At 48.3% G+C, this 12,065-nt stretch overlaps 1 protein-coding gene across 1 annotated transcript in view; it reads left to right on the forward strand.

Moving 5' to 3' along the window:
- The first annotated feature begins 1,012 nt into the window (after positions 1-1,012).
- Positions 1,013-12,065, forward strand: part of LOC146867090 (uncharacterized) — a 50,765-nt gene continuing 39,712 nt past the window's right edge. The window contains exon 1 of the mRNA XM_085614812.1: positions 1,013-1,174. The gene's annotated coding sequence lies outside the window, so the exon portion shown is untranslated. The remainder of the gene's footprint in view (positions 1,175-12,065) is intronic.

A 12,065-nucleotide genomic window follows, 5' to 3' on the forward strand; every position in this document is an offset into this window, starting at 1 on the left:
CAGGAAGGGGGACCTTCCTGTACATAAACAATCAAAGGCTTTTTGGTTTTTCCATGTGTGCTGCACAAGACAGCACACATGGAAAAAGCAAAAACGAGGAGAAATAAGACATTTCTCCTCGTTTCGTCAACTTAAGACCAGGTATTCCCTGGTCTTAATTTTGGCGCTGCCTCCTAATTACGCTGCCCTTGTAAATAGGAGGCAGCGTCAAAATCAATGGGTATTACGGTGGAACGCACACTACAACACCTATTGCGAACGCCCACTGCAACGCCCATTGCCCTTCCCTTTCACGCAAAATACAACATAATACAAAATACAACGTGAAAGGGGGCCTTAACGCTTAACGCTTCCTTGTAATTAAGGCGAGGCCCTATCACCTTCACAAAGTCAATGGCGATAGGGGCTTGTAAATATGCCCCCTTAGATCTTCTGCAGTGGTCGCCTGGAGATCGCAGACAGTGGCTCACTCTGCGGCATTTTATACCGAATACCAATGTCTCATGCAGAAACCTTTTTTTGTTTCTGGAAGAGGCTCTGACCTTTGAACCTAAAGCACATGGAACGAACGCATCTTTAGTCAGTTTTATTTTTTGCTCCTTTAAAGTTTAACTATTTGGATTTAACGAATAAAAACGACACTAATATTACTGGGTTTAATCCGATTCGTATTTCGATTTTAACCTTTTTGTAATCTTCGGGATTCCACTAGATTTGAATGTGAGTTTTCACCATCAAGCATTACGCTTTTGATAACATTCACCAATAGTTAGCCTTTAATGAAACGTGCATTTTAAAAGACAAATACCACGGATTTCTCTCGAAAGCACGCCGAAAGTGTGACGGTTGATTGTTTCTTAGCAACCTGGACAATGGTGTTTACAGGAGTGAGAGAGCCCATAAATACAGAATTTGGCTTAGGGCAAAACCCTCTGTTCAAAAGCAATCAAGTTACAGAGACCTGCCCATGAGAAACTCTAGACTGTGGCACGCGCACCAGCGTGACTGGAAGCAAACAGGCCGCAGTGACCAGGGTTATTCAGCTGAAGCACGCGCCACATTTTGCGGAAAAGATTTCTGTTCTACCAAAACATAACTTTAGCTTAGCAAAGTTCAGAGAAACTGAGAAATCAAAAAGCTCCGTGATGATGAACGGTCGTCCAACAGGCTGAAGGTATGCATTTTAACTTAATATTTTACCAGAACTGGGTGGTTTATGTTATCGGTGAAAACTGGCAAAACGAGCATGAGATGCTGGAAAGCAATCTCGGATTATAAAAGAATGCTGTTTGCAAGAACTGGGAAGACGAGTTTCAAACGTCTGGCCCTTGTCGCAGCAGATTTACATTGAAGGTGAATGTGTAGTCAACTGATGGAAACCATCGCATCAGAAGTGAATAGGGACTGATATATAACGTTGGTGGACGTGAAGTTACTGCGTTTTGGATATGACTAGACATGTCAACCTACCGGACAGTAACATCCAGTCTTTTATTAAGGAAACATGGAAATAACCTGTACTGAACTTATTGGCATATACATGCCCCTCATAAGCTGTCATAGGGGAGATCCTGAAAACCTTCTCGAATGTACTTTCTTGCAGGTAGAGCAGCCCAGCCCTAAATTTCAACCGAGATGAAATTATTCAAAATGACTTTCAATTCAGCTGCAACTTAAATTAGACCCCAAAACTCAGAAGTATCAGAACGCTAGTTTAGTATTTCCACTAAAAAGTATAAACCCCAGAGCGCATTTCAAATACAAAACAGGCTGAAAATTAAGAAAGTACTTCAAGCTGTGCAATATAATGAAGAAATGAAAGTCAGTGTTCTGGAATTATCAAGAGGCAGAAATTGATGCGTTTTCTTTAAATTATTTTTTTCTGTTCTCATTGCGAGCTGGCATAGATAGCTCTCTTATATGCTCATTTTCCTCTTTGGGGAAAAGGCCACAAGGCATGGGTGTGGGTAATCTTCCAAGATTTATAACAAAATTGTATCTCTTATTGATTCAAAGTTACCAGATACCATATTTTATCAATGTTTTACCAACTCACAACTTCCAGCGCTGCTAGAACTCCCCCACCACCCCTTGAAGCCTCATTCACTCTAAACGTCAATACTTTTCGCCATGTTACTCATAACTTTGCACATAGGTCCAAGTGTAAACTTTACATCACGTACTTCACCATCTTGCATCAGATTTGAGGCTAGATGTACTAACCTTTCACGCAATGCAGTGTAGCGTGAAAGGGAGAGAGCAGAAATGCGCCATATCAACTAACATATGGCGCACTTCTTCTCTCTCAAGCACTGGCGCACTTCAGGGAGCCAAGCACCAATGCAGGCACCCTTCGACCATGGTGCAAGGATGCTTGCGTTGCAAGGAGAATTGTTTCTTTGCAGGAAGGGATACCTTCCTGCACAAACCCAATCTCTCGATGCATTTTCCTCTTTCTATGGGGTCTGAAAATTGCAGAACACATAGAAATAAGAAATAACTAAGAGAAAAAAGATGTTTCTCCTCGTTACGCCGTCTTCTGTGAGGCGTAGCGATATCATGCAATCCCAGGTTTACAAACCATTGTAAATCCTGGCTTGCATGAAATCCATGGCTGAAAGCATGGCAACGCCCATGTTCCACCCATGGAACGCCTTTCAGAATGAAATGTAATGCAATGCAGCGGAAGCTGCTGCGTTCCATTACATTTAATTTACAAAGCCACGCAAGGCAGCACAAATCGCCTCTTGTGTGGCTTTGTAAATATCTACTAGCATTTTACGTCATGGCTGCACCACAAAAGTGGTGCAACCATGACGCAAAATGTTAGTAAAACTGTCCCTAGTTTTCTACTCTGTCTTTGGTATTTGCTGATTAACCATAGGTCCTGTGTTCCTGTCTCACCTCATGGGACAGAAGAATGCCAATATACCTCTTGAACATGCTCTTCTGGGAGGTATTTCATTAATACTACCAAGAAAGGATTCCAACACACTCTCCAAAACCGCCAGTCTAGTTCTGTTGGCCGTCATAGAAACTATGGTGCAGCGGGTCACAAAGTGAGCTGTCATCCACTTCGACACGTCAGCTTTCCTGGCCTTAATCGTTGGAGTTTCAGCTGCTTTCCAGTACATAGGTAGTTCGCTTTTGGCCAAAATAAGCAACAAATCCCGGACTTAAAATAAATTTCCCCCCCGCTCGAAAGATTCTCAGCAGATAGATATCCGGTACATTAACTACAAATGTTCTAATATCCCTTTTATTTTATTTAGTGTTGCTAGCCTATATGTCTGTATAACAGGGCACCCCTACACCTCAAGAATAAATCTTGCAGTCTGCGAAAGATGGGGAAGGTTCCTTGACCTGTGCCAAATCTTCTTCTTACTCTCTACGGTGCGAGGTTTAGTCCATGTAAAATAAATTGAATCAGTTTGAATCTTCTGTTTCTGGACAGCCTGATGATTTACTCTTTTGCAATACTTCATTCTTCCTTACGAAGGAGCATATTTATGAGAGCTTTGCATCATGCTTGCACCACGCAACGTGATACATGCATGATGCAAGGCTCTAACTTTGCGTGGCTTCGAAGGGCTTTAAAAATATGGAATAATGCGATGGAACACAAATCGCTTCGTTGCATTGCTCTGCTCAAGGGAGGTGTTCCATAGGCGTTGCGGTGGGTGTTACCATGCAAATTCCGTGGTTTGTGATGCATTCACAGGTTTACGAAACCTGGTAAACCTGGAAATATGCCAAAAAGATACACCTCCCCAGGTGAGGTGTAACAATGAGAAATGTCTTTATTTCTATGTCAGGACCGGAGGCGAGGATTATGCTATACTTTCTCCACTTTTATTACAGCAGCCATGTAACATGTAACCAGAGACTACATTTCCCATGAAACATCGGGAACAGAAATGTAGTTTAAAACAACCAATGGGCAGCATTCTGCCAACCAATCAGCACATAGGCAATCCAACATAGTCCATCATCCATGTCTCCCAGTTCTCTTTTTTCGCTACTGCAGCCAAGATAAGTGCTCTGTTATCTCTCGCCTTATGTGGTGAAAATTGTGTGTAATAGTCCTTAAATTATTTCAAAGTGTTACCGTGCATTTGTGCTGTGCGGTGCTTGCTATCGCGCGTTCGAGTTCGATAATTGTTGTTTTATCTGGTACGCGTTTCCTCGCGTTGGTTCTTTTGTTCTGGCCCGCATCTAACTGTGTGTTCACAGCGGGCGCTTGCGAGCACGAGAGTGGCTTTTCGCTTTTATGCGCTCGGTCCTGGAGAGCAGTTGGCCTCCCGCTGGTAGGGGGCGTGAGAGGCGCGGCGGGAGTGGTGCGCACTTCGAATTCCTGTGACAGGAATTTCAACGTTTGCGCACTTCCAGTTGCAGAGGCCGGTGAGGATTACGCCTGTGTGTGGGTCTGCCCTTGCCCTGTCTTGGTGACCAGGATTCCGACGCTCTGCTTCAGCGCATAGAGTCAGTAGCGTTATCTACGCCTCCTGGAGGTCTGGTATTGCCCTTGTTAAAGGCACCTTGTCAGGAACACGTCCCCAGGCCTCAACAACTGCCTTGCTATCGCTTCTGCTCCAGGCTGTGTCCCAGGGCCTTGTGCCCTTCTGATTAGCGTGTAGTGCGCTCCTTTCCTGGACTGACACCCAGTCCCCCATAAATAAGCCTCGGTATAAGGGCTTTTAGTCTGACACCCAGACTTTCAACTAAAGGGTGACTCTGCCCATACTGTAATTGGTGTATTAGTGTATCCTTCTGGTGTTGTGGTTAACTATGGAATACGATGATAATTCTCAAGGTGGGGCTGACCCACTGGCAGATCTCCCATGGGGTGATGATTTTTACGACGCTGTGGATGCGTCTATATATAGGGCAGTGGAGGAGGCTATGAACCCTCTAGAAGAAAGACTCTCTCGTCAGATTAATCAACCGCTTGAGACATGGGCCCCTCCTGTTGCGCCGGTGGTGCCTGCTCCTAGCCTGGTACCTGGGGATTCTTAAGCCCCCCCATAGCGTATTCGCGAGGCTGGGGTGGATATAGATGCCTTTGATCAGTTACGTCAGGCCTTTATGGCAACCCAACCAACATTGCCACCGGGAAATGGGGGTTTAGCCCCCTTGATCCTTCCTGCTACGCCTAAGGGTTCAGGAGTTGCCGACGCGGTTCCTGGCCTGTTGGGCTCCGGTGGTCCCTCTCTTTCGGCTTCCTACGCTGCAGATTTGTCGGATATGCTGGATCCAGCAGATATAATTCACCCCCGGTCTTCAGAATGGGCTCCTGCCGACAAAGTTGCCTGTTATGTGTCGAATTGCATTCGTAGACCCCTTGAAAAGGAGGCTAGGAATTGTTTGCGTGCAGAGTGCCCGCGCCCGTCCCTAGAGGGCAGGGTTGCACTAACCCTGGAGATTGATCCACGCATGGCAACATTCCTACAAAAATTCATGAAAGATCCCAAAAAAGGCATAGACCGCTCTTGGCGTGCATGCCAGGATAAACTTTTAAATACCCTGGGGCCCTTAACAAAGATCCTGGATATGGCGGAGGAAGCCAAGGTATCTGGTGCTCTTATTTCTCCCGAGACCCTCTCTGGGTGGGCGCAACGAACGATAATTTTCCTGGGCAATGCAAATTGTGCCCTTTCCACTGAGAGACAGCGTTCTCTCCTTATAAAGGTGGACCCTAAATTTGGGGATTTGGCATATTCTGAAGTGGGGGCAGTGGCGCAAGGTCTCTTTGGTGAGCCGTTTCTAAAACAGCTTGGAAAGTTTGTAAACACTTTCACATCTTTAGATAAAGTGCAGACAACCATTCAAAAGGTGTTCCTTCGGGTTTTCCACAGGGCCGGTCGAGGCAGGGGTCGCTCGTCCGGTCGTGGTGCAAACCAACAGAGAGGTCAAGGCCCCCATCAGTACCAGGACCAATCAAGGTTCGGAAACTTCTACCCAACGAGAGGACGTCGTGACAAGGGTAGAGGCTTCAGAGGAGCGAACTCTTCCGCAAGTCCCGGTGAGTGTACTCCCTTCTTCCCTTTTAAAAAATAGGGGGGGCGGCTGGCGAATTTTTTCCTGTCATGGGTCTCAATCACAAGCGATGCTTGGGTTCTTCAGACAGTTCAGGGGTTTCGTTTGGAGGTCTTTGGCAACCCTGTTCAAAGATCCTCGCCTGCTCCATTTTTCCCAACAGGAGGCTTCGCTGGTGGATCAGGAGATCCGTTCTCTCCTGACCAAGGGTGCTATTCAGCCTACCTCTCTCCATCCAAATGGTTTCATCAGCAATATCTTTCTCGTCGACAAGGTCTCTTTGGTGAGCCGTTTCTAATGTGGTGGTGGTCAGCGCCCAGTAATAAATCTGAGCGAATTCAACCAGTGGGTGGTTTACCACAATTTCAAAATGGAAGAGATTTACCTTCTCAGGGATGCTCTGCGTCCTTTCGATTGGATGGCCAGTTTGGACCTCAAGGACACTTATCTTGTGGTTCCGATTTTTCCTCTTCATCGGAAGTTCCTTCAATTCATCTGGAAGAATCAGACTTACGAGTTTGCATCTTTTCCGTTTGGTCTTTCCTCGGCCTCTTGGTGCTTTACCAAGGTTCTCAAACCAGTGGTGGAGCTCCATCGGACGCATGGGATTCGTCTCATGGTGTACTTAGACGACCTGCCTCTAATAGACGCTTACCTCAAGAGGCTTCTTTCTCATCTTCTCTTGGCAGTGGATCTTTTGCAGGGTCTGGGTTTCGTTATAAACGAGAAAAAATCCCTCTTGACCCCTTCTCGGTCAGTAACATTTTTGGGGTTTGTGATAGATTCAACCTCTTCGACTTTAAGTCTTCCATCTTGCAAAATCACAAAGATTCGTCACAAGTTGAGACTTACGCTTGCCAGGCTTTAGATAACACTCAGGCAAATTGCCCAAGTAGTGGGCCTTTTCTCATCATCGATTCAGGCAATTTTTCCAGGCCCTCTGCATTACAGGGCCCTGCAGCGTCTGAAAGCGTATCACCTTCGCAGGGGTCGTGCCTACTGTCACAGGATATCTCTCTTGGAGGAGTCGCAAGAAGAGCTCCGTTGGTGGCTCTGTCACATGGAGGCTTGGAATGGACAAGCAATCTTCGGCTCTGCTCCAGACTTAGCTATAGAGTCCGATGCCAGCAGAACAGGCTGGGGGGGGGGGGCAGATTCGGCACAGTTTCCACGGGAGGCTTGTGGTCTCCAGAAGAACAACACTTACATATAAATTGCCTAGACCTTCTTGCGGGTTCTCTCGCAGTTCGCCGCTGGACAAAAGATTTGGTCCAATCATGTGTGCTATTGAAGATGGACAATGTGTACGCGGTCCGGTACATCAATCATTTGGGAGGCACTCGTTCGCGAGCCCTTTCGGACCTAGCAGCGGCGTTTTGGAAGTACTGCCTGGACCATCAGGCCTCGGCTACGGCGGAATATCTACCGGTATGCGAGAACCAGGGGGCGGATTACCAATCCCACAACCTCAGGGATGTCAGTCTTTGGAAGTTGGACCCGGGAGTCTTTGCAACTTTAAACTCTTGGTGGGGTCCTTTTTCCGTAGACCTCTTTGCCTCCAGGCTAGATCACCAGCTGCCTCGTTTCTTCAGTTGGAGACCGGATCTGGCGGCGTTAGCCACGGATGCGTTCCTTCAAGATTGGAGTCAGGAAATGGATTATGCTTTTCCCCCCTTTGCGATGATCACAAGAGTGACAGCCCAGGTCAGGAGACAAGAGGCGGAGGTGGGGTTGATTTCCCCTCTTTGGAGGTCTCAAGTTTGGTTTCCAGTTCTTCTGGAACTTTCCTGGGATTCTTCAATCCTACTCCCCCAGTTTCCAACTCCCCTTAGGAGTCCGGATCAAGTTCCTCATCCTCTTCTTCAAGAGAACTCGTTGTGGCTCATGGCATGGCAGATTACCGGGAACGCTGGGAAGTCCCAGGACTTTCAGAGACAGCTGAGCACCTCATGGCCAAAGCATGGGCGGATAGTACGGTCAAGAGGTACACATCCGCTTGGGGAAGATAGTCCGGTTGGTGTATGCGAAGGGGTCTCAATCCCTTGGACTCGGATGTAGTCCATATCCTCAATTTTTTGGCTCATCTGGCTCGGAAGGGCCTCGCCTACAGGTCAATTAACACCTTCCATTCAATCATATCGGCTGGCCATGTTCGTGTTGATGATGCCGCTGTAGGGGCGCACCCCTTGGTCTGCAGGTTGTTCTGTGGTATCAGACTGTCTCTTCCCCTGGAACCGCGTTATTCGTTCCTTTGGGATGTCAATCAAGTTCTTAACTTTTTTCTTTTGTGGCAGCCCAACCGGTTCCTTTCCAGGAAAGAGTTGTCGGCTGAGCTAGCTATGCTGCTTTGTCTCGTGTCTTGCAGAAGGGTGTTAGATGGCAAAGCACTAGACGGGCTGCATTTTTTCCCCTACGGGGGTCACCTTTACCTTGCATAGGAGGACTAAATGTCACACTAGAATTATCTCCTACCCGGAGTTTCCAGATCGTTGGGGCCATTACTCGGATACAGGAACTGCCTAGTCAGACAGGTTCCAGCGAAGACAGCACAGAGTTGGCACAGCTGCGGAGGACAATTGAGACCATGGAGCCGATGCAGGCTGGGAGTAGGGCTGCCACTGCTGAACACCAGCGACATGTAGCTGGGAACTTCCAGGCCTTGCAGATCCTCATCTTGCCATTGCTGCCACTGAGCCTGTACCAGATGACTGCTGCAGGAACTTCGATACACACATCTCTGCCCCCTGATGTGTCAGTGGCACACAGTGATGCAGCTCTATCACCTTCGCACCCTGATGTGTCAGTGGAACACAATGATGCAGCCTTTACACCTCCGCACCCTGATGTGGCCGACAGTGATGCAGGCATAACACCACCACACACACCTGACACACCGGACACGGAAGACGTCTCAGAGGAGTAAGATGTGGAGTGCAATAACTGTGTGAGGAAGGAGGCAGTAGGAACCGTACCCACCACATGGCCAGTCCCTGCATGGTTCAGCCCCATGCATCATGCCCTGGTACAACGCATCCAACTGTCCCCGGAACACTCTTCGACATTCCCCTGGACCCCGACATGGACTGCCATATTTGCCCTTGTACCAATGACACTGCAATCCGGCTGAGGACTGTACTCTTCCTCTTCAGATCAACTTTGCATTCCCCCAAGGACTCTGGTTGGCTCACCACTGGGTAACCACTTAATGTTGGCTTGAACTGGACATGTACCCCTCCATCTCGGATACTCCCCAGAATGTGAATAAAACATTCCAAATCACACAGATGTGTCATGTCTATGTTCACCCACGTGTACAAGTATGGATGAATGTAGGGACATTGATTGCACTAAGAGGTACACCCTGGTAAATGTCAGCAATGTGCAAGTTTGATCATGACCCACATGGCCAATTGGAATACTGTGAAGGTGTGAACTAGCTGTGGCCTCATTGCACATGCACAACAATCTCGCATCCCCCAACGTAGCCCCACGTCAATGTATCACATAGGGCTGTGTGTGTCAATGTCAGAATCGGTAGCCCACCTAAAGTAGTGTCCCCCATCACATGTGGCTATGGAACTCCTCTTCGCATGATGTACTCACACACATTAGTGTATACACGGTCTGCTTCAATGGATCATATCAATCTACAAGGCAAGTAGTTTGACACCATACTCACATTGCTGATGACACGTAAGGGCACAGGTCTACCAGCAAGTATCCCAAACGCAATGTGTGGCTCACAGAGGTGGAGCTGCCAATAGGGATTCACCACCTACGTACCAGTGGCAGTCTGTCCCTCCCTGTGTACGGACAATGCTCATTGATGCACACGATTTGTCAAATTAGTCAACACTCATCACAGTTGTACACTGGTGAAGTTGCGTAGGCTTTATAAGCATGTGTGTGTCAGTACGGGCAAGTGATGGGCCCGAACAGGCAGACAAATGCTGAATACACTTACAGGCAGAATGGGAACGTGTCGAGGTGCATGGAATGGGGTGGCAAATATGTACACATATCCTTACGGTTGGCAACGGTCTCAGCCCACCTTGCCTTGCTGGTCGAGGCATGTGATGTTTAGCATCTGCTTATTGCCCCGTGTCATGGGACACGACTCACAGCCCATGGGATCTGCATGGAGCGTTCCCACCGGACTGCGCCGACAGTGTGCTCTGCTGACACTGAGCAGGTTGAAAGGGACCAACAAGGTCACATGACGTGCCACATTGGCATGTGTGTAGTCTACCTCCAGCAGTATGTCAGATTTGGAAACTTCGCCAAACAATGCTGTGCAGCTCCACCCATGGGGCTGCAGCACCTTGCACAGGTGTGTGGCAACATGCGTAGGTGCACGCACAGGCATTCCGAGTCCGTGCAAATGCAGAATTGTCCACTGTTGTACTGTCTTATGGGACCAATCCTCCACGATGCAACACAGTGTTGGGACCTGTGCTCTGGGTATCAATCAGTTGTGTATGCAGGAAGGTAGTTAATCGTCCATGAATGCGAGTGCTGCTTTGTAGGCAATCAGTTCCAGAAGTACGTCGTTCTCGGATTCAAGGAACATGAGGGAGAGCCAATTCATTAACTGGTCCGGACAGATGTGCTCCGACCACGCAGTTTCACCAATCCTCAGCACAGCCCAATAGGGGAGCGCCTCGACGTGGTCACTGCACACGATGACTTGTGCAATCTCCCATCCACTGCTGCCGGAACAGACACCACATATCAAGGCATCCCATGCCGGGTATCCTGGTTGCACTCCTGTTCGTGTGCCAACAGGGGTCACACACACAAGTCGTAATCCAGTTCAGCTAGCGCTGTGTTGGATAGGTAGACCTCCATGGGCCACTCGAATGTGCATGATCGACAGTAGAACCATGGCTGGACGCATGTGACGTATGCAAGCCGGAAACTCAGACGGTAACTGATTCGCAGGACTGCCATTGGCAGAGCTCCCAACAGATGGAGCATTCGTGCATGGTACAGTTTCACATGACTGTGGTTGTGCATGTGCCCGGGATTGCCTGCCATTGCGTTTGTTGGTCTCGTACCACCGGCACTCCTCAGACCGGCGGCGGTTCTGTGGACGATATGCCACAGCTTGGAGTAGTGAGTCGTATGTGTGTTCAACGTTTTGACGTAGGGGTTGTCTCTTGTACCAATGTGTTGGGGGCATGCCATGCAGGTGTAGCTCGAGCAGGGACAAGTGTGTGTGGGGTGTGGAAAAGTCACACTTTCATTAGCGCAGTTCATGGTGTGGAAGTCGCCAGAGTCTGGTATGGTATCTCACTCAGGGGGTGCCGTGCGCATTGGAGACCAAGGTCGGAGGTCCGAATGTCCTTCCGCCTTGTGTTTCGAGACAAAGGAGCTTTCATGCCTAATTTTAGTCTGACTACTGCTTGTGTTTCTGAAATGTGATGTGGCCATGGCGCTGGATATGTTGCCAGGCCTCAGGTTTTGGGTGCACCAATTGCGAGACACACGCAACAGTTGGCATGTATGTGCCAAGGGCACGATTGTCTTTGTGCTCCTTGTTCAGTCTCTCTCTCTCTTTCTCTCTCCTTTAATGTGTGCCTGACACACCTTCTTATCTGAGCTATTGTCTTACAGGCTGTCACTTGCAGATTGTCCAGGGATGACCCTCCATGACTCTACCAAATAGTTGTTTGGTGTGATATTTGATTGTGGTGTTTTGTTTGTACTTTCAATGGTGATGGATTGAATCTGCTTTGTCTGTACTCAAATGGCTGTTAGTTGTTGTGTTTCTGCGGCATCAGGCGAATGGTTTTATGCATGATTTTGTGACGTTGATGTGCATTCTCTTGGTCAGGGGAGGTGGGTGGTGGCCGGGGCGTGGCCCCGGTGGGGGGGTGGTGGCTGTCCTGGGGGTGGTTGCGATGGGTGTTGTTGCCCTATTGGGGCTCCTGGCTGCATGTTCAGTTGCCCGGGGGCATCTGTTGTTCTTCATTTTTGGCTCTGGGCTGTGCTCTCTTGTCTGGTGCCGGTTGTTGTCCGACTTTGCA

This window comes from Triturus cristatus, chromosome 1_2 (genome assembly GCF_964204655.1).
Source record: "Triturus cristatus chromosome 1_2, aTriCri1.1, whole genome shotgun sequence".
Taxonomy (NCBI): domain Eukaryota; kingdom Metazoa; phylum Chordata; class Amphibia; order Caudata; family Salamandridae; genus Triturus; species Triturus cristatus.